Source organism: Dunckerocampus dactyliophorus, chromosome 11 (assembly GCF_027744805.1).
Source record: "Dunckerocampus dactyliophorus isolate RoL2022-P2 chromosome 11, RoL_Ddac_1.1, whole genome shotgun sequence".
Classification (NCBI taxonomy): Eukaryota; Metazoa; Chordata; class Actinopteri; order Syngnathiformes; family Syngnathidae; genus Dunckerocampus; species Dunckerocampus dactyliophorus.
Genome location: NC_072829.1, coordinates 12,990,940 through 13,012,409, shown reverse-complemented (window position 1 = coordinate 13,012,409; position 21,470 = coordinate 12,990,940). Strand labels below are relative to the sequence as shown.

The 21,470-nt window shown below is 42.3% G+C and overlaps 1 long non-coding RNA gene across 1 annotated transcript; it reads right to left on the bottom strand.

Moving 5' to 3' along the window:
- Window positions 1–11,601: 11,601 nt before the first annotated feature.
- Window positions 11,602–12,916, bottom strand: LOC129190417 (uncharacterized). The gene is made up of 3 exons (XR_008572997.1): window positions 12,772–12,916; window positions 12,460–12,604; window positions 11,602–11,711 (listed from the first exon to the last, which is right to left on the bottom strand). It is a non-coding gene; the product is annotated as an uncharacterized LOC129190417 (long non-coding RNA).
- Between the last annotated feature and the right edge of the window lie 8,554 nt (window positions 12,917–21,470).

Sequence of the window (21,470 nt, the reverse complement as noted above, 5' to 3'; positions counted from 1 at the left end):
TCGAGGGTCACATCTCCCTCTCTCTTTATGTCCTTCTCTGTCTGTCTTGAGGTGACTGCTCTGGATGACTTTCTGTTAATTCAACATCCTTAAGACAATGCCGCCACACGCTCTCCAGCACTGAGTCATGACTGATGGCAACCTTTAAGACAAATTTGCATATAAAACAACATCACCAGGCCACTGATAATCATACAAACCAGTTTTTGGAACACGTCAATTACAATAACCAGATAACATAGCTAGAAAAATAATTGAAGGAATACTATTGTGGCCGCATGGTGGATGAGTGGTTAGCATGTTGGCCACACAGTCAGGAGTTCGGGAAGACCTTGTTTCGAATCTCTATGTGGAGTTTGCCCGTGCGTGCGTGGGTTTTCTTTGGGTACTCAAGTTTCCTCCCACATTCTAAAAACATTGTGTGCAATTGTACGGTACACATGCCCAAAAAGGCATAGGAAGAATCAAAGCTATTTAATCCTACACCTATCCATTTCACATCAATTACAATACATTTGTTCACTTCCTTTATTCCAAATGTACTCTTTACTGGTTTAAAATACATAGGAAAATGATAAGGCAATACAGCAATGTGGTAAAATAGAAATCAAGGCTTTTGTAAATGTAAATAATATATATAACAGTCATAATAAATAGTAATAAATATTAAATAATGATAAAATAAATATAACGGATGAAAGTGTTTTCCCTGAGGTCATATTTGTCCTCTCTAGTTGAGAAGAACTGTATGACAATTTTGGGGAGCAGGTTATTGTTTGCTTTATGCATAATTTTAGCTGTTTGAAAATGTACTGGGTCAGCAGATTTTTATAATTGTGATTGTAGAAATAAAGCGTTTTTATGCTCTCTAGAAGCAACATTATGGATTATCATATATGGACTATCCTGCATTATTAAAGCCATTTTTTGTACAATCTGTTCTCTGAAACCACTATTGGTAGCCAATGCTAGCCGGTGGTGATGTTCTTATATTTTTGGGGTGTAATTTGGAGCCAAGAACGGACTAACACCTTTTAATGCCCGTAATGAACTTCCTGTGCTGCCTGGAGACTCCCTTTAGCCTTTGTGGGTTTTTGTTTCTAAAATAGTATACAGTAAGTCAATTTAATTATATTTAATGAAAACTGTTCAATACACACATAAGTTCTGCATACACACCCACACACAGACATACTGTACCTGTACATGCTTAGAGGGCACATAAAATCATGCTCTTGCACCTCATAAAAAAAAAAAAATACCGCTGATCATGTCAAGATACATTTCTTGCCCTCACAAAGCTGCCTGCTTCCACCATGTGATTTCATCTTTCCAAGGGTTTTTCTCTTCGATGCAAAACCTTTTCCCGTGGATTACTTCCTCTTCAGTGTACGCCTCAAGCATTTCCCTGCGGCTCTCAGCAGAGACGACCAGATTTCAAGAAGCTTCCTCTCACTACGCAAGGCAGCCGCATGCTGCCGCCACTCGTGTAATCTATTCTCATTTAGTTGGTCCCATCTGTCCCAATTAATGATTGAGTTTCTCCAACATGCTATGGCTTCATGACCTAATGTCTTGAGATTTAAAATAAGAGAAATCTGTAAAATCCACATATTAATTCTCTCTTGCCCATCAAATCATAAAAATCTGTGAATCACTTTTATGTCTATTGGTATTAGGATGAATCGCAAGATCATATTGGTTATGAACAATATAATAAACAACATTTATTTACAAACCATAGATTACATGTGAGGGTCTGTGAGGTATTTTCAACTATTCTTATTCACACTTCATTGAAGAGTTTTCTGACTACCTGAGAGACTTCAGCCACAATGATTGGCTTCCATAACCACAAACTCTGCTTCCTCTATGAAAGAGTACTTTAAGGCTTCGGATGTTGTGGGACTGTGATGGGTAACACGTTTCTTCAACATAGCAACAAGTCCAATTTTTATTTAATTTTCATCCACATCTCCCAATGAGATCAAATATGGCTCATATGGATCATTAAAGGGATTAATATCGATCATTAAAGGGATAGTTCGGATTTTTTTACATGAATATACAACATTCCCACCAGCACTGTAGTCCATCAACAGCGACTTTCCCCCGCTTGGTCTTGGTCATATACACAAGAATGCACAGCCGACAGTACACAGGAATACGGTGGGAGACAAATATGATGAGTGTTTTGTGATGTCTGATTTTTTTAAGAAGGCATTTTTGTGATCCAAATGTATTAATCCTTTGAACTCATATTGTTTTAAGAAACTAAACACTTTCCTTAATTGTCCCCAGCAACTAAGCAGAACTACGTTCTTCATCACAGAAATCTGGATTTAGGAGACTAAGTGGGGGTTATGTCGCTGTTAATGGAGTACAATGCTGATGGGGATGTCATACAACTTTATGTCAAAAAATCTGAACTATCCCTTTAAACACCAGTCCAGCATATAGTCCACCTTTAACCCAAAGTTAGCTGGAATAGGCCCCAACTCTGTTAGACACATGACAAGATAAGAGAATGGATGGAGGTTGGAATGTTTCAGGTAACATTCGTCATTGTCATTCAAGTAATAAATTGTAATATTCATAGGTCAGAACGAGAGATGCTTCATACTGGCTTTTTACCGATACACCAGTTTTGTCGAGCACTTCATTATTGATACCAGCCGATACCGATATTGGCAACAGCTCTTTCTTCAAACTAATGTCAGGTCACATCTTGTGTAATGAATGAACACATCATGCTTTTTATTCTGCAGGGTTCGCCAACCCGTTGATAGCCATCAACAAGTCGATCTTTGGGACTTTGCCGGTCGATCCTGAAATGTAGGGATATTAGGAAAAATAAATGCATTATCTCATCATTATCACTTCACAGAGAGTGACACACGCATTTTGACCCCTGAACACACTCATACACCTCACTGTTCTCCAGGCACGCACACCGCCATGAGCCCAATCCCGGAAGTGCCAGCGCACGGCACATGCTCGTCCCACAAGCAACAAGCGTTGTAAGCCTTATAAGGGGAATGGGCCGCAAAGCCTTATCATCCCACCTCTACTGACTCACAGCAGGTTTTCCACTCTCCTCTGGAATTCCTTAGTGAGCTTGTGGTACTTGCGCCCCTTCCGCTCATTGGCTTGTCCTCCCAGTCACTGTCAGCTCCAGAAAGAGAACTTGACAGATGACAGCACCACGTCTGCGCTCAAGGAGGTCGGTGTTATGTGCTTTGGGAAATTGAGCTGCCCAAGTCAGCTCACAGTTCACGGTCTGCTGCTGATGAGAGAAGGCTGGCTACTGTTGTTGGCTGTGATCGTGGCTTCTCTCCTGCTTTCAGAATGGCATTGTCCTCTGACTGTTGGTGTGTTTGTTGTTGGAAACTACAATGGAGATGGTCTCGGCCTGTTTTAGTACCTGATCGAGATGCCAGCGGTAGCGGCCTTCACTGAAGGCTCGGGTGTGTTTCAGAGTGCCCCTTCCTGGACAGATGGGACATATTGGGAGTAACTCCTGCTGTTCCTCACATCCTCAACCCCTGCCCACACCTCGTCCAGGACAACATATCATCTGTCCTTGGGCTGCGCCAGGTCCAGGACCAGGCTCTCAGCCCTGATTGCCTGACGGCTACAGATTGGGTCTAGAGGTCGGAACTTCCTGCCAGCTCAGATCCTGGTGTCATCGGAGTTTTGATGTGCTGGCGCCTCTCTTATGTGGGAAACCCTGAATTCCTCCTCTTGGCTGCTGAAGGAATGCTCGAGTTTGTTGCTCCTGCCATACAGAGCTGCGTGGCAGGCCTAGCCATCTTTGGAGGGTGGAGTTGATTATTATTTTTTGTTTATTTATGTAATGTTAAAATATTTACAACACAAAAAGTCTCAAATACAAATCAACGTATCACAACTTGCACTTAAAATATCGCAGACATAGTCACCAACAGCGGTCAGGAGATTTGGGGCAGAATGCCATGTTGATATAATCATACCTTGAATCTGCCTTGTTAGGCCAGGCTTGTCTAGTGTGGACAACCATGTTTCAAGGTTCTTGATGGTAGCCTGGACTGACACCGTGTCTTTAAAGCTGTAGTCCTAAACTTTGCCAAAGCTTTTGGCTGGTTTCTTCATGATAGATTGTATGGTCATGCCATCCACAGAGAAGCAAAACTTGTCCACTACTTTTCCTGTCTTCCGGACCATGAACCTGGATGTTGTGGGTTTAAAGGTCATCCTTGTACAGCGGATGAGCTTTTTCCAGGTCTTGTGTAGTAGTAGATTGATACTTTATTTATCTCCAAGAGAAATTCACATTTACAGGATGAGGTCCTTGAGCTCACAAGGTCTGTGGATTTTCCACCAGCTTGTGGGGGATCGATCATTATGCATCGGCTAGGTCCAGCCAAAAGCATTCCCTATTCCCTTTACTTGCCTCAGCTGGGTGACCACTCCAGTGTGTTTGCGGCACCCCGAACTCCAGGAATGCCACCCTATTGCACTGATGTGTCAGTATACAGTACTTGTTCTTAAGAGAAGGTCTGCCATTCTTCTGGCAAGAAGAAAACCTTTCCATCCACACTGAGGAATGAGATGGATCAAAGTTCCTCAAGCTTGGTTGAGTTCTCCTCTTTCGGTACCCAAATGCCCTCCTGTTGTCTCCACTGGTCTGTCCCCCTTTTGCTAAATCACTCGCAACTTGCAGAGGATTATGAGGAGGGTTAGACAGTGCTTATACACCTTATAGGGTACTGTTACCACTGCTGCTGTTACCACCTCCTGAATTTCCTTCCAAGTGTGCTCTGAGGTGTTAAACTGCAATAGAGGGGCTGGCATGCCCAGGTGGGCTCTCTGTGGTCCCAGCTCTTTCTGTCTATCTGGATCACTGAGGGTATTGCGCAGGACATGGTCTACTTCCTCCTTGAAAGAATCAAGACGCCTGCTCCATTTATATTGCAACAACCGCCTTGTGAGGTCACACAGGTTGATTAGAAGGCCATTTCACTTTCTGGCTTTCCCCAGCCTCTATCCACTGTGCAAATCAGCTCTACACAGGATTTTAAGCTTCTGGTTGGTGTGTCTGAGCTCAGCCAAAGGTGGCTTTTCCTCTTCAGTGGCTACTTTAAACTTTTTTGCTAACATCTGCAGCTCTTTCCGTAGCTGGTGGATCTTATCTTCCATAGACATTCATGCGATCATACAACACAAAACACTTTGTGTAAAACATTTGACAACAATTGATAGCAATTGTTGATTGTGAATGTCAACATTTACTGCACATTCAGTTTATTGTGCTCCAAACCATCCAATCCTTCACTCCATTCAACCCTCATCACCCTAACACTTCAAAAATGTAATTATTAGCAATGATCGTTTTAAGAAACTAATCATGAAAAACATTGTGTGCGTGTTTACTTGTTTGCCACAGCGCAACAAAACAATTCGAAAATACTCTATTGATGTAAATATAACTTCTGTGTTTATGTAAATGTAATGGCACTTTAACCTCTGGGGGACTTTGTCCCAATTGTCAGTCTGCTCAGGCAGCATTGTTGCCATCTCTGCCCTCGGGCTTGTTTCACTCTTTGATCCTTTGTTTTAAGTCTTTCCTCTTTTTCTTCCTCTGTTTCAGTGTCCCCAGATGTGAAGCAAGAAATCAGGTAATTCAGCAACATGAGAGCCTTTGAAATGTAAATGTTGAGAGTGTGTATGTGTCTTTGTGCATGTGACTGAGGATGAGACAGTTATTGAATCTTTGGATGTAGCAGGCAGTCAGTGACTGAATGGGGCATGCCATTATTGAGATTGACACTTGAGATTTGCTTATTTTGTTATTTTAATGACGTTTTTATTATGATGATTTATTATGTATTTATCATTTTAGCACCAGGAATGTCCTCATCAGACATTTGACCAAGTGAATGATGAAGCTGCTATTCATGTTTTCAACCAAGACACATTGACAGCTAATAAAGCTACTTTCTTGAGTTGTTCACTGAATATTTACCTTTACAGTATTTTTGAGGGAACTGGAATGAAAATGAAAAGCAAAGTAGGATTCAATATTAATACATTGAATATTTTCATATTTACAGCATAAAAAACATGTTTGCGATCTTCTAAATAGTTAGAGCCGTCTAGACATGAAATAACCCCTATATGGTCACCTTTACATTTGTATTGCACTAACAACAATCAGGACCTGTCGGCGGATGGAAACTATGCTCTAGTTCACCAGCTCAATCTCCAACGTACAGGCCACATGCCGGGGCGCAACAAGAATTGCCACCCATTGTCGCCTCTCACTGCTGCCGGCAACGCCAGAGTGGAATAAAGTCCAGCCCCTTTCGAGAGGACTGGTTCCAGAGCCCTTGCTGTGTGTTGAGGTGAGTCCGACTACATCTGGCCGGAACTTCTGCACCTCGCGCACCTGCTCAGGCTCCTTCCCCACCAGAGAGGTGACATTCCACGTACCAAGAGCTAGCTTCTGCAGCCCAGGATTGGAAGGACTGGAAGGTCCCCACGTTCGGCTGCCAACCAGCTCACTCTGTACCCGACCCCATTGGCCCCTCCGATGAATGGTGAGCTCATTGGAGGGGGGACCCATGTTGTCTCTTCGGGCGGTGCCTGACCAGGAGCCATGGGTGAAGGCCCGGCCACCAGACGCTCGCCATCGTGCCCCACCTCCAGGCCTGGGTCCAAAGGGGGGCCCCGGTGATCTACATCAGGAAGAGAGAAAACTCGGTTCAATGATTTTTCTCTTCATCGGGGTCTGGTCCCTCACCTAAGACCTGTTTGTCATGGATGACCCTACCAGGGGCATAAAAGCCCCCCAAAATTAGCTCCTATCATTATCGGGACATGTATGTATTATATCAGGATGTATTATAACTTCCAAATTATGGGAAATTGAAAAATATTTCACTTCCCAGAATGGTTTACTTTAGCCAAGTAGTCAAAAGGATTGCCAATCCATTTCAGGACATTTGTTTGAAAGCCTCTGTTGACAAATTCGACGATCAGAGCCAGTTTGCAGGAAAAAGATCCAAAGTTTGTGATACAGGCATCATTTATATAATGAATCGAAATGATGAATGAAAGGGATAAATTAACATCTATGGTTACTTTTACCTTCATTGAAAACATGATTGTTGACAAAGACACATGATTGATGACAAAAACCCAATGTGGCAGCGAGATCAACACGGACACCACCTTGGTGTTATGCCATGAGCTATTTCTTGAATTCAATCGTGTTTCTCAAAATGCTGACAATAGTATTGATTTATTCAGTGAAAGCATGGTGTGACACAAGGTGTATTGTCATGATCTGTTGTGCTGCTCTGCTGTCACCTGTCTGGTTGCAGTACACTGCCGGCGGCCTGGGAGGACCTACCTGAGCACACCTGCAGCCAATTTCCCAGCCACTACTTAAGCAGCACTCTCATGTCTACTTATTGCCAAATTGCTCCCTGCTACTCGTTTGATCTACGTTCTTGTTTTCCAGGCAGAAGAGTCCTGATTGTTCTGTCAGGTTTGTTATTTTATTTTATTTATTTATTTTTTTTATTTTCTATTTTATTTTATTTTATTTTATTTTTTATTTATTTAATTAAATTTTATTTGTTATTTATTTATTTCTATTTATTTATTTATTTATTTTTTAATAATTTTCTTTGTTGTGTTTAAAAAAAAAAAAAAAAAAAAGCTTTGTTCTTATTTATTTATTTATTTATTTAGTATTGTCATCATATTATCATTATTATGAATGTTCTCTCTTTTTTTGGGGGGACGGTTATCTCACCGTTATCTATTATGTGTTATCCTGACTATCACTGAAAACATGACATGGAATCCAGGAAGTGAACTACATGTACTGTACTAGATGTAGAATGGATGGGGGGTAGGATTAAATAAGCTTTGCTTCTTCCTACTCCTTTTGGACATGTGGAACTGTCAAAAAATGATTCACGAGATGTATTTCATTGTAACCTTCATGTTCAAATAAACTAAACCAAACCAAACCACGTGTATTTCTCTGCTTGAACTAACTTTCTGGTCTCCCCGTGTTTTAGTATTGTTCCCTGCTTGGCTATTCCAGCAGCGGTATTTTCTGTTACACTTTTGCTACTTCCGTGCAAGTAGACAGGGAGACTTGGTGGTGGAATGAGGAGGTACAGGAGTGTATACAGAGAAAGAGGTTAGCTAAGAAGAAGTGGGACACTGAGAGGACTGAGGAGAGTAGACAGGAGTACAGGGAGATGCAGCGTAAGGTAAAAGTAGAGGTAGCAAAGGTCAAACAAGGGGCCTATGATGACTTGTATGCTAGGTTGGATAGTAAGGAGGGAGAGACTGATCTATACAGGTTGGCAAGACAGAGAGACAGAAATGGGAAGGACGTGCAGCAGGTTAAGGTGATTAAGGATAGGGATGGATGGATAGTGCCAGTGTGATGGGAAGATGGAAAGAGTACTTGCTGATAGCTGATAAACGTGGAAAATGAGACAGAACAAAAACTAGAAGAGGTGACTTTTGTGGACCAGGAAGTAGCAAAGATTAGTCAGGATGAAGTGAGGACGGCATTGAAGAGGATGAAGAGTGGAAAGGCCGTTGGTCCTGATGATATACCTGTAGAGGTTTGGAAGTGTCTAGGAGAGGTGGCAGTAGAGTTTCTGACTGGGGTTCAACAGGATCTTAGATAATGAAAAGATGCCTGAGGACTGGAGGAGAAGTGTGCTGGTGCCCATTTTTAAAAACAAGGGAGATGTGCAGAGCTGTGGCAACTACATACAATGAAGTTATGGGAAAGAGTAGTTGAAGCTAGACTAAGGGCAGAAGTGAGCATTTGTGAGCAGCAGTATGGTTTCATGCCAAAAATGTGTACTGCAGAGGCAGTATTTGCTTTGAGGATGTTGCGAAGTACAGAGAAGGCCAGACAGGGTGCCCACAGAGGAACTGTGGTATTGTATGAAGAAGTCTGGAGTGGCAGAGAAGTATGTCAGAGCAGTGCAGGACATGTATGAGGACTGTAAGACAGTGGTGAGGTGCTGTAGGTGTGACAGAGGAGTTCAAGGTGGAGGTGGGACTGCATCAGGGATCAGCTCTGAGCCCCTTCTTGTTCGCTATAGTGATGGACAGACTGACAGAGGAGGTTAGACAGGAATCTCCATGGACTATGATGTTTGCAGATGACATTGTGATCTGCAGTGAGAGCAGGGAACAGGTGGAGGAGAAGCTAGAGAGGTGGAGGTTTGCCCTGGAAAGGAGAGGAATGAAGATTAGCCGCAGTAAGACAGAGTACATGTGTGTGAATGAGAGGGACCCAAGTGGAAGAGTGAAGTTACAGGGAGAAGAGATCAAGAAGGTGGAGGATTTTAAGGACTTAGGGTCAACAGTCCAGAGCAATGGAGTGTGGAAAAGAGGTGAAGAAGAGTGTACAGACAGGATGGTACGGGTGGAGAAAAGTGTCAGGTGTGATTTGTGATAGAAGAGTTTCAGCTAAAATGAAAGGAAAGGTGTACACAACTGTGGTGAGACCAGCGATGTTGTTTGGTCTAGAGACAGTGTCAATGAGGAAAAGACAGGAGACAGAGCTGGAGGTAGCAGAGATGAAGATGCTGAGGTTCTCTCTGGGAGTGACCAGGAAGGATAGGATCAGGAATGAGTACATCAGAGGGACAGCACACGTTAAAGGTTTTGGAGATAAAGTCAGAGAGGCCAGACTGAGATGGTTTGGACATGTCCAGAGGAGAGATACAGAATATATAGGTAGAAGGATGCTGAGTTTTGAACTGCCAGGCAGGAGGCCTAGAGGAAGACCAAAGAGGAGGTTTATGGATGTAGTGAAAGAGGACATGAAGGTAGTTGGTGTGAGAGAAGAGGATGCAGAAGACAGGGTTAGATGGAGGCAATTGATTCGCTGTGGCGACACCTGAAGGGAACAGCTGAAAGGAAAAGAAGAAGAAGAAGTGCTGCTAGTTTTGCAGTGATTTATTTTGTTCTTGTTTCGCCAGCCTGGTAGTTCCGCTGTGCATTTTGCTTTCTATTTTTTCCCTGCTAGTCCGTGTAAGCAGCGCCTATAGTTTTGTAGATTTTTTCCGTGGCCTGCTCGGTGTTTTCTGTTGTACTTTTACCTTTTTGTGTTTTTCTCCTTTAGAGTCACTTTTTGTTTATAAACGTCTGTTCCATGGACTTGTCTCTCCTCTGCTATTTGGGATCCAGCACATTGGCTGAGGCCACTTGTGACATGTATAATACAGTGTGTACAGATGCGAACTGTATTAAAATTAGTGAAGTATGTCTTATGACTTTCACCATGAGTTCAGCTTTGGAATCTAGGTCAATAAATGAGTTACTATCATAGGACAGTAGCAGCAGATGTTGCAGACAAAACTATTATTACTTTGAATATATTATACCTCTATATCTTATATTATACCTAACATACAGCTGTATTTTGGTAAAAATTTTATTTCTGGGGTGCGTGTGCTGAAAGATGGTAATTTCCATGATGGCCTGTGTCTTTCGTAATTACCAGATTGAGTGCAGTCATGCAGACGGCCAACATTGTGGTTGTGGTCAGTCACACTAAGTTGGAGTCTTGCCTGCATGATAACGTATGCGAAGTGCCGCCTCGTCTCTGCGTACTTCAGCATAGAGCTGTGGAATGCTTCAATGTCCCCTAAAAAGCAGGAAGATTATACAGTATTTAGACATTTTCAACTTTATCTGTCTGTAGTGCAGACTGGAATTATTACTACTACTGCTGTGATTACTATTTCTAATGCTATGAGGAAAAAAGTACATATTTGTCTAACTTGTACATTTGCTGAATCACTTTTTGCTCAAAGAACAGGGGACACAACATATTGCACATTTTTCTCTAAGTGGTGTTCTGATTCATTGATGTCACCTTCAGTCACTAGTCATCGAGCCGCAAGATATGAGTCTGAAATTTAGGGATACATGTGATCAACATACTCATAAGTTTATCAAACATACCTGTGTGTTTGAACATAGTCAATTGACCGAGGTCTCTTAAGGGATTACAACAGGCAGTACAACAGCCTTGAGGGCATTGTACAACCCTTCTACAGCCATTTCTTTCTTTTCTGTTGCTCATCACTGATGTCGTCATGGTAACATCTGTACTCCTGCCCATTCTCTTCCCAGCAGTAGAAACCATATATATGTGATAAAGGATAGAGGTCCACCGGCGGCTCATTTCCTATTGTTTGAGGAAATTTAGACACTGTTTAGCAAATTTCACAAAGTAATTGTTTGCCATATGCGTTCATCTAAGGATAAACACCAGCGATTAGATTACCATCACCTACTAAAGCCCAACACAGTTGCAAGTAAATAATAATAACCATAGAAATGTTATTCTGAATAGAACTTATGACAAGGAATAGCATAACCATGAAACAGCTTGGAAACTTCCTGCTTGGCAAGTGCAGCTGTGATTTTGAAGATCTGGAAAAATATCTAGTGTGGATAAGTCCATGTGTGAAATTAAAATGAGCCTTTTTAGAATTTTCCGTTTTCTAATTCAGAAATGTTCATGTGACAAAAGATAAAATAAATTAAACTAAGCATTCCCTTCTGATCTCCACCATACGAGCTACACGACCACCAGAAGTAGACTTGATCCATGGCTGCAGGTCCCGGTTTTCTTTCTTCCTCTTCTGCTGCTGTTGCCTTCTTCTTCACACCTACATAGTTTGTAAAGATAAAAATGGAAAAGTAAACCTGATGTAAAGTCTTGCCAAAGGTCAAATAAAATGACTTTAAAGTCAAAAGTCTTCAACTGCTTAGTTGATTTTAGTTTTTATATGCAAAAGTTATACTTGTGCACAATCGTAGAGATGACACATTGTATGGTGTAACAACTAATAATATTACCTTTTGCAACATGCCATAGGTCAAATTGATTTCTGGGGTTAGGGTAGGACTCCCTCATGATGTTCCGTATTGATGGAGCACAACTTAGCGGACAGAAGATCCATAATAAAAATATCTACCTCGCATCACCTCCAACGTCTGTGTGTCCACCTGTGCATGCTGTTTCCTGGAGTTCTGACAAAATTGTCTCTTGCATGTCAATGTAGGCTTGGTGAATAACAGGTACCCTGTAGGTTGATTGCAGTGTATAATATGATGTCTTCTTTGGCAACTGTAAGTTTATAAGATCGACCCACTCTGCAATTTCAGTTTGTGTTTTTCCAGTAAAAATAATGCCTGCTGGAGATACCAGGTTACACAAGACCGCCACACTCCCTTGTGGTGATTGAGGCATATCCATTCTATTTTGATCATGGCACCATTAGTGGTTATGTTCTTCTCATCAATGGCTACACCACAAGTGTGACAAGTTGCAAAAAGTTCAATAAGGGCTGACTTGTTTACAATCCACTTTTTCTCAGACCAGTCGCCTCTCTGTCGTGCTCCGGCAACACTCACGTCTGAAGATGTTCTTGAGGAAATACCACCACCACTCAGTGGAAGAAATGTGCTGTCATCTCTTTCATCAGGTGCTTCTATGACACTCATTCTGGTATCCACTGTTTCAGATGCAGCTGCTGAGCTTTGGTTGTCTTCCTTTTGACTTAAGAAAAAAACAATAGAAAAGTCAAATTCAAAAGTAAAGTTGCTGTCTGTTGTATTTCACATTCATGGTTGATAGGTACATGCACGGGCCTCATCTTCATATTTTTTCCTTGCAAAATTGTTAGCAGTCTGACAAAATGTATGCAAATCAAGATGTGTGCTTACCTGTAACAGTGTCTAGGTGGGATGTAGGGCTAGGTATGTTCCAGATGTTCATGGCTTTTTTTCTTGGACTAATTTCTGCTGAGCTGGTGAGAACCACCTTCAAGTGTTTACTTTTATCTCTGGACTTCAGCGGGGTTGACTGAGGGAGTCTAGAAAAGACTTGGTCTACTTGTTCTGAGTTTGAATAAGTACTGGCCTCTGAGTGTGCTGTTTGCAGCCATTGCAAAAGGGGTGAATGCCTTTGAAAACATGAAATAAAATGTTGAGTTGTAGATTACAAGATAAAATCTCAACTCTGTATTACAACAAGCACTTTTCTGTGTACACTATATAGCAATATCCACTTTTCCATATTATTTTGACTGATTTACACTGCTATGTCAGTGTTGTTTGTTTTAAGAAGCTCACATGAGCGCACATGGGCGGCTCAAATTAGCTAGTATAGCTAGTTCTTACTTGTGGTACTGGAACAGCAGAACTCTTTAAAACACGTCTCATCTTCTGTCCTGGGCGCTTAGGAACATAATCCTCCTCGCTAAAGTGTGCACTGCACACACGAAGCTGTTATTATGCTGCTTGCCATTTTCGCCAATGGCAAGCAGCCAAAGTTGTCTAATAGCAATGTCCATGACAGGAAAACGATGGAATTTATAGGGCGACACGTCCTTATTGTTACAGCCTGGATAATTACATGTACGTACCATTTTTTTAACCACTCTCCATCTTGCATTGCAGCGATTGCGGTCCGCACATCTAAACATTGTGAAACACATAAACAGTGGACAGGTGACAGCGTGCAGTAATACAACGGCAGAGAAAATAACGCGGAGCGATTTTGTGGGGTTTGATTTTTTTTTAGTAGGCATTTTTGTGATGCAAATATATTACGCTTTTGAACGCATATTGTTTTGAGAGGTCACACCTTTTACTTAACTGTCCCCAGCAAAATAACCGGAACTACTTTCCTGAGCACCGAAATCCGACCCGAACTCAGCTCAGGAGACCAAGTGGGGAATCGCTTTTGACGGACTTCACTGCTTATGGGGATGTCATACAACTTAATGTAAAGAAAAACAGAACTATCCTTTTTAATAACACAACAAGACACGCATCATAATGTATGCTAACCGGGAAATGTACAGAACCTGAGGCAACATTTTTGCATACATTTTTTACATAAAGCAAAAAACACTGCATACGGTAACTGAGGTGCCACAAAAATAACATGTTAACGATGGTAACTCGTAGCATAATTAACATATGCACATCATGGCAAGCCACACTTCTCAGTTATCAAGCATCCCCACAGATGCACACAGAGTCCGACACTCTACTTTAACACAACAGCAGTACTCAGTTCCAACACCATATACATACCTCCAACTCACAAACACGTCTCCGTCCCCAACATTCGCAACAACACTTCCTCATTCTCGGCCAAGCATGCTCAGACAGAGTACACACCATTGTCAGATTGTTACAACCTCTAACCAAGATGGCCGCTGACTGAAGCTTAACATGAAGATAGGACGACCTCCATGAACTGGTGAGGCATCACAGCCGTCTAGAGCACCAAGACAAACACATTTCCAGCCTTCACAATGAAAGTGCTGCACTTCACATCCTGTCTGAATGAAATGAACAGAAATAAGGGTCTCAGAAAAGTAGCTTACACAACCATTCTTCTATTTTTCACACAAAAAGAGCAATAGTTAAATGGCCAAATATTAATTACATGTAGTATCCTTTAGTTTACTGTAGTGTGTTTGAAAATGAAAACACTGTTGTAAATATCTTTACCTCAACTCAACTAAATACTTAACTAAAATTCTAAATTTTGCACAATTTGGAATTTTGCACAAGAATGCTGAGCTGTTTTGCCACCAGAGAGGCAAACGACATTTGGTTATGCAGAACGGTCATTCATCAGCCACATCGATAACCACAGCAACAACCCTATTGTGACCACCCCCAGAGGACACATAAAATTTAGAACTGAAGAATGGTTAATGGTTTAATTTATTTCGAACATGCATACATTGAAATGCCTCATGTTACAATTCACAATTCCACATGTCCGAAAAGGAGTAGGAAGAAGCAAAGCTTATTTAATCCTACCCCCTCTCCATTTCACATCAATTGCTAATACATTTGTTCACGTCCTGTATTCACCATGCACTTATTCACTATTTATTTACATTATTCTTCCATACAATAACAGCAGTTGTTTGTTTCCCTTGTTTTTGTCCCATTCTCCAATCATTTGTGGTCTGGTTAGCAAAAGGTTTCCACTTCCAGGTCTTTCTGTCCTTCTGTCTTTCATTTGTACTGTGAATGTTATGTCATGTAGATACATGGGTTTCTAATTCCAGTACTTCTTGTTGAGCAGGCCCTTGCAACATGGCAGTGATGTCCAATATTATTGAATGTAATCCTTCCAACTGTATCATTCTTTCTTGAGTTTCTTGGGTTGTCCTTGTTGTCATGGTGATCTTTAATATTGATCCAAATTTTTGATATATTTGACAACAAGCACTCTTGCCTCTGCTGGCCCTCCATTTAGCTTGATGTAGTTAGTTTTTGCCGTAGGTACTTCCAAGTACTTTTGGATCTTTCCCTGCTTCCTCAAGTTGAGTCAAGTGATTTTTTTGTTTTGTCCTGTCCAGTCATTGGGGTAGGCAGTATTGTTGATCGAGATGCCCTCACATTGGAAACAGACTTTCTCTGCCAGGGAAAAATGTAAGGTAGTCTTTTCCTGTTCCATAGATTTGATTAGACTTTATTTAATATTTATTGTTATGCAAATTTGGCCGGACCAGAGCAGGACGAGATTGAGAAGAAGAGAAAAGAAGACAGAGGGGGGAGTGCAGGGACAATACAGGACAATACAGAAAGAGACAACAACACGAGCAACAACAATTGCAACCACGATAACAAAGCAACAGAAACAAACAGGACTACATCAGCAAATGTCTGTGACGGTCATAAAGTGGAAATACCAAAATAATATCAACAGCCAGTCATAATATTGTACCGAAACAGTCATACTTATTAGGGGTAACAGTCGTAATGAAACTAAGGGATGACACCAAGGCGGCATGTTGTCCGCCAGCAGCACGGACCCCGCCCTCCGGAGACTGCCGGACCCAACCCTAACCCCAAGTGCACAGAAGTACCCACGGCCCAGGTCGATCCAAGGGAAGCGCTGAAAACCACACCCCTGGCGAAAGCCCCTGCATCAACATGCCCCTGCAGGCACCCCCGGGAAGTGCAGGCGAGCCAGACCACAACGCCCCACAGGCCAGGCCACCCCGAGTGAGCCACCACACCCCGGTTGTCAATGGACAGTTCCACAACCGCAGACGTGTCACGGAACAGGCAGGAGGCACCCCGATTCAGCACACTCCACCCGTGTATATAATGAGACGCAACTGTGTCTGTTATGCGATTAAAAATAAATAAATAAATAAAATAGGACAGCTCTGGAGGGAGCAGCGGGGACTGCCCGCCAGCCACCTGCCAGACTAGACAAGATGCATTCACGGACACTACGAACATCACATTAACGTCTTTATTATGCATGCATGTGTGGCCTAAATCGGGTCACCAAAATGGTGCCCTCGGGTACCAGGTGGACTCTAAAGACCACATGAGTCGCTTGCCATCGTGTTCTAAAGATAGCTCAAATAGAACCACTTACCTGCAAGCTGCATGTAATTTTTTGGTTGCTATTGTTGTATAAATCACTTACATGTAAACTGGAAAAGACAATACATTAAAAACACTTACATTAAAAAAAAGACTGTTTTAGTCGTGTCCATTCTCTTTTGTTGCTTTAAGTTAACATGTGATTAAATGTAGTTCCCAATTACGACGCGAGACGGACACTTGAATGCACCAGGGCAGCCGCAGAGCTTTGAGTTGTTGTCGTAACATGGACCTTGTTTTTGATGTTCAACTCACAGTGTGCGTCTATAAACGTGACTAACCTCTCATACATTGAATGCTAGACGCTGTTTGCACCGTGATATTGTACAGGTATGTGTCGTGTGCCTTAAGCATCCAGCTGTCGAACTGGTCACTGACTGCTGAGCTAAGGTAGCCTCGTCAGCATTGCCACCAACTTATTATATTTTTAGCATGCTATTTCAATGTGTTTAGTGCACTGCTGATTGCTGTATAGGTCAGGGGAGGAGTGGTCGCTGTGTGTGACCGGCCAATCACAGAGTGTGAAGAGTGAATACATAATGCCGATTTTCCGTCATCACGATTCCAGATAATGACGAGCTGTACTCATTTCATGCTCGTATTCGGCAAAAATTACTCATCCCTATAAGTAATGAATTAAGGAAAAAAACCTTAAACAGGCCTCCCTCAAGCTACCACCCTCTCACCCAAGGGAGACAAGCACAAGCGCCCGTGTCCCCGCTAAGGGCGAGGGCCCCCCACGCCTCGCACCAGACGATCTATCATGGCAACCAAGCAGCAAGGCCTAGGGCGGACCCCGCCTCACCCCCAGAGGCAAAGGAGGCCAAGGTAGAACCTCCCCCCAGGAAACTGCGCCCAGCACCACCACCCCTAAGGATGGCCCACGCCACCATTGGAACTGCCACCGCCACCAAGTTGAAGGTGTTAGCAATCTGTTCTGATCTTGTGTTCCCAAAGTGCTGTCAGAAAAGCACTAAAATTGTTGAAAACTTTAGTATTGACAGCAGACCTCTTGCCATATACGTCCTACCCCATTAACAACAAAACTATATGAAGAAGGTGAAACGTCTTCAACAAAGACGAAGTGTCAGTTGCCTCGATTCAGCCTTTGAGGATAAAACTGGATTTTGCATATGTGTGTATTATTGTACTTCGGTCATGGTGACGATCATTTGTAAATGATCAAAGTGGGCAGTATGAAATTTGACCACGATCTACAGTTTGTCCAGGGGATTTTGGACATACCTGTGTGACACCCTGCTGTGACACTGGTTGTATGGTTTTAGTACTGTATTTTCTTATCATTACTCATTTTGTTGTGCCTTTTTACTTATTCTTCTTTGCCCTTCACCTAGACCCTGGCCACTCCTGTCTTGGGTGGAGCTGCGGGATGTGCCGCAGCTGCTCTTCATTTACCTTATCCATTTAAACTCACCTGCTGCTTCTGGGGGGCACTTTGCTATTCCTCATGGTCAAGACGCCAAGCCACGCTTCCAGCTATTTCTCTTCTGTTTGACGAGTTAGCAGTTGTGCTGCACGTCCCATAGCTCCGTCAAGCCTGGTATTGTTTTTTCTCTGTTTTTCCATTTTGTCGCGGTGCACTTTTGTTTGTCTACCGACACCGTTGTTTTTTGTTCTCACGCACATGTGCAGCAGAGACTATTAAAAGCCTGTTCCGCAACTACCTTTGTCCTCCGCATCTTGGGATCCAGATTTCCATGTGTTGTCCACTCTCCCCGTCACAGCCTGCTTTAAGATGAGAATGGCTGGCCAAGCAGGGTATGCAAGAAGGAGCAGCCTGAGATGGAGTGTTAAATATCTGAAAATGTATTCCCATTTTGAGCCATTTGTTCTGGTTATATGACAAGATTATTTTTCAAAAGACAATGCCAGCAAGGGTGTTGGATGAAGCAGCCCCTTCGTGGAGATGGAGGTACAATCGGAGACAAAACCAGTGAGTTTTTCTTTTATCGAGACAGCCCGATAATCTCTGTGTCGAGGGAGGAGAAATAATTGGTAAGCACGAAGAAGACAAGAATAATACACTGAAGAACTACTGTAGCAATCCAAGTCTGAGATGGAATGGCAGAGAAACGAAAGGGAAGATAAAGGGTGGGGTGTGAGGGTAAATTAAGATTTGGTTATTTTGCAGAAAAGACCAACAAAGACAGCTATAGCAAACAAAACTGACATACGTTTATGATATATGAATTCCTATTCCTATTCCTCATCATTTGTCTCCAGTGCAGTTTTATGTAGGGATGAGCGAGTACACCACTATGTGTATCTGTATCTGTTCACTCATCTAAATTATATATATCCGTAGCTGTACTTGGAGAGGGCGGGGCATTAACCAAAAGTGGGCGTGATTTAACCAGAAATGGGTGGGGCTTAAATCACATTATTTTAAGTCAGAAATTTACATGGATTGATTAAAAGTTGCTATATTTATTGTTTAATATTCCGCTATATGTGTACTGTGTATGTGTAAGTGTTCTGTAATACTTTATTATTTCATTATTTTTTATTGATCCGTGTGAAATTGGTGATTCATGCAAACATCCAGCGATGGCAAACAGGGAAATCTGTCTTGTTCACTAAAGTTTTCTCAAAAGCACCGTAACGAGCCAAGTTTTCCAAATGACTTTATATTACCAGCCACAAAAAAAAACCTGGCAGTGACCGATGCGACATAAGCCATTTTCAACTCTGTCTTGTCAAATGCACCGCGTATGTAACGAAACAAGTCTACCAACTAACTTTAAATGTAGGAATCTGTCCAGGCCAATCTGTGACAGGCCAATCAAAGAGTGTGAAGGATGAATACATAAGTAGTTACCCAATGAGGATTTTCTTTCATCATGATTACGGATAATGACAAGCTGGTACTCTGCAAAAATGCATTATCCGTAACAGATACTCGTCTAAAACGACTATCCGGCTCATCCCTAGTTTCAAGCTTCCTGGCTCTACCAAGAAGCCGATGCTATAATCCTACACACACTAACAATCCCTTGCCTTAAGCAACTCACAACTGTTTAGAAGAGGCAATGTATTAGTTCACTAAAATGGCTGACGTATGTACTGCAGGCTCACAAATGAAGAAATGAAGATTTTCTAAGCTTCTATACAATCTCATGTACAGTAGATTACTGTCTTTACATGGCCTTCTTACGATTTTCATGTTTGTATCATTTGTCCATTCATCCATTTTCTATGCCACTTTTGCTCACTAGGCTCGCGGGGATATTCTGGTGCCTATCCCACCTGACTTCGGGCGAGAGGCGGAATACACCCTGGACAGTCAATCGCAGGGCACATAGTAGACATATAACATAAAATAAGCCATTTCAGACATAAATAAGACTCACACTCGTGTTGCAATAAATGTGTTCCGGTGTTGGACAGGTGGTTAAGGGGTTTAGAGTTGAGTTTTAGTTTGCCATGGGTTATGGACGCAACAGGATCCCGAATGATGAAGATGATGATTATTATTATTACTATTATGTTATTATTATTGTGCCTGTTGTGAGATCATTCAAAGTCTTGTGCTTGTCTCACTGAACAATTACTGACACCTAGTGACCAGTGTAGAATATGTGTTACGTTCTGTGTTTGTCGCTATGTTGCTTCCTATCTGCCTTCTGTTTGCAGTTCACTCTGTGCTGCTGTGGCCGTGCCACCTGGTCACACCTGCAATCAATTACCTACCTGATCCTCTTAAGCATGGCAGCAGTAATCACCAGTTGCCAGATTGTACCTCCAGCTTCACCTGCTCACCGCTCAGCCCGGCTCCTAACCTGTAGCTGTACCCCTGCTTTCTGGCTTTTAGTGTTTGTGTTTGTGACTTGTATTTTCCTGCTCGGTACTTCAACCAGCTTACTGTGTGTTTTGGCTAAGGCTACGTCGCTTCCTGCTAGGCTTTTCCAGCAGAGTGTTTCATTCCACAGTTTTGTCATTTTTCTTGCCAGTCTTTTTGCTGACAGTGTTTTCAGTTTTTTACCTTTTGGACTCTGACATGTGTTGCTGTACATTTTTCCTCCCTTGGAGGTCTCCCTTTGTCCAATTAAATACTTTTTTTGTTATTTCACAGACTGTTTTTCCTCTGCACTGGGATCCACACACTCACATTGGCTAGCGCCAATCCTGACAATATGATCATATTATCACAGCGTCTTCTGAATGCCTAAAATACAAATATATACATTTGTATAAAGTGTTGCCTTGCGATTTTGCTGTTGTCTTTTTTTTATTACAGCGTATGTGTCAGGATTGTGTGCTGCGGTACTGCCTTCTACTGTTTCTCTGTTGCAGCACACTCCTGAGCACCCTGATGAGCTGATCATCTTCACCTGTGCCTGATTAGTTGTGCTATTTAAGCTGTGTGCTTAGTCATATCCAGTGCCAGATTGTCCCTTTGCTACACCCTGTTCAGCTCCTTCCAGCTGGTTCTTGTGCATTGTGTTTTGGCTTTCTGACCCTCGCTCTGCTCGCCTGTAAGTACCTACCTGCCTGCTTGACGTCTTCAGCAGTAGCTGTATTCTTTGGTACATCTGCTAGTTTTTGTTAGCAGCTCTTTTCGTTTCTTGTCCGTATTTTTCCCTGCTTAGCTCACCTTGCTAGCAGTGTTTTTTGTTACTGTTTCCCGCGACTAGGTCCGGATGTATTTTGGTTGTACTTTGTGTCTTGTGTTGTTTTTGGTACCTTTTTGTTATCCATTTTGGTATTAATGACCTTTTCTGTTTCACTAATTCGCCTCTGCATTTTGGATTCCTGTACCACGGCCTTGGCCGTTCTTAACAGTATGAACACTGTTTCAGGCTGAGCCTGACCCTTTAAGAAAAATTGCACTGTGGGAAGTTGAGTGTCTAGCTCTTCCCTCTCTCATCTGTCTGCACCGCCCATTGTTTTCTGCATCCTGATTGGCTGTAGACGATTGTCAATCGATCAATCTCCTTCGTGCCATCCTGCCATGTCTCCTGTGTTATCGC